We start from the raw sequence: 1,913 nt of genomic DNA, 5'->3' as shown, positions 1-1,913 counted from the left end.
AGTTTACCATTTCTCCTATATCTGTGCTAGTTTCTTTACTCTATTTTGTATAATAAATTCATGCACAGCATCTTTGAATGAAGCTTACTGCAAGTCTTTTCTGTNTCTCATTCTGTTTTTGAATTGAAGGTTCTTCCTTTGACATACTATGCATAAGAGCAGTCTCTCTGACTTGATCCTAATGTACGGTATGTTATATTAATGTTTCTACTTATACAGTACATGTAGTTATGAGCTTACATCAGTAACAGGTACAACAATAGTCTCTTGATCCTAATGTATGTTGTCTTCAAAATTTCAGATACGATGAGGGTGGGTGGAGTCCACACACCCATAAATATGGAGAAAAGCACATTTTAAAGAAACAAATCCTCTTATTTATGAAGTGCAACAGGTACAGACACGAAATATCGACTAATGTATGTACATGTATCTTAATGTAGTGAACGACATTTCGGATACGATGAAGGTGGGTGGAGTCCACACACCCATAAATATGGAGAAAAGCACATTTTAAAGAAACAAATCCTCTTATTTATGAAGTGCAACAGGTACAGACACGAAATATCGACTAATGTATGTACATGTATCTTAATGTAGTGAACGACATTTCGGATATGATGAAGGTGGGTGGAGTCCACACACCCATAAATAAGGACGAAAGCGGTTTTAAAGAAACAAATCCTCTTATTTATGGAGAAGTGCAACAGGTAGAGACATTTAATATCGACTAATGAATGTATCTTAATGTAGTGAACGACATTTCGGATATGATGAAGGTGGGTGGAGTCCATACACCCATAAATAAGGACGAAAGCGGTTTTAAAGAAACAAATCCTCTTATTTATGAAGAAGTGCAACAGGTACAGACACAAAATATCGACTAATGTATGTATCTTAATGTAGTGAACGACATTTCGGATACGATGAAGGTGGGCGGAGTCCACACGCCCATAAATAAGGACGAAAGCAGTTTTAGAGGAACAAATCCTCTTATTTATGGAGAAGTGCAACAGGTACAGACACAAAATATCGACTAATGTATGTATCTTAATGTAGGGAATGACATTTCGGATACGATGAGGGTGGGTGGAGTCGACACGCCCATAAATAAGGACGAAAGCAGTTTTAAAGGAACAAATCCTCTTATTTATGGAGAAGTGCAACAGGTACAGATACAAAATATCGACTAATGTATGTATCTTAATGTAGTGAACGACATTTCGGATACGATGAAGGTGGGCGGAGTCCACACGCCCATAAATAAGGACGAAAGCAGTTTTAAAGGAACAAATCCTCTTATTTATGGAGAAGTGCAACAGGTACAGACACGAAATATCGACTAATGTATGTATCTTAATGTAGTGAATGACATTTCGGATATGATGAAGGTGGGTGGAGCCCACACGCCCATAAATAAGGACGAAAGCAGTTTTAAAGGAACAAATCCTCTTATTTATGGAGAAGTGCAACAGGTACAGACATTTAATATCGACTAATGTATGTATCTTAATGTAGTGAATGACATTTCGGATACGATGAAGGTGGATGGAGTCCACACGCCCATAAATAAGGATGAAAGCAGTTTTAAAGGAACAAATCCTCTTATTTATGGAGAAGTGCAACGGGTACAGACACAAAATATCGACTAATGTATGTATCTTAATGTAGTGAACGACATTTCGGATATGATGAAGGTGGGTGGAGTCCACACACCCATAAATAAGGACGAAAGCGGTTTTAAAGAAACAAATCCTCTTATTTATGGAGAAGTGCAACAGGTACAGACATTTAATATCGCCTAATGTATGTATCTTAATGTAGTGAACGACATTTCGGATACGATGAGGGTGGGTAGAGTTCACACGCCCATAAATAAGGACAAAAGCGGTTTTAATGGGGATCCTCTAGAG

The 1,913-nt window shown here is 37.7% G+C and overlaps 1 long non-coding RNA gene across 1 annotated transcript; it reads left to right on the top strand.

Annotated features, from left to right (window-relative positions):
* The first annotated feature begins 669 nt into the window (after positions 1 to 669).
* LOC109591987 (uncharacterized) lies at positions 670 to 1,428 on the top strand. The gene is made up of 2 exons (XR_002190109.1): positions 670 to 710; positions 1,366 to 1,428. It is a non-coding gene; the product is annotated as an uncharacterized LOC109591987 (long non-coding RNA).
* The last annotated feature ends 485 nt before the right edge of the window (positions 1,429 to 1,913 follow it).

The sequence above is a fragment of the Amphimedon queenslandica genome, unplaced genomic scaffold (genome assembly GCF_000090795.2).
Source record: "Amphimedon queenslandica unplaced genomic scaffold, v1.1 AMPQUscaffold_6640_Cont21404, whole genome shotgun sequence".
NCBI lineage: Eukaryota > Metazoa > Porifera > Demospongiae > Haplosclerida > Niphatidae > Amphimedon > Amphimedon queenslandica.
This window is presented reverse-complemented; position numbering and strand designations above follow the sequence as displayed.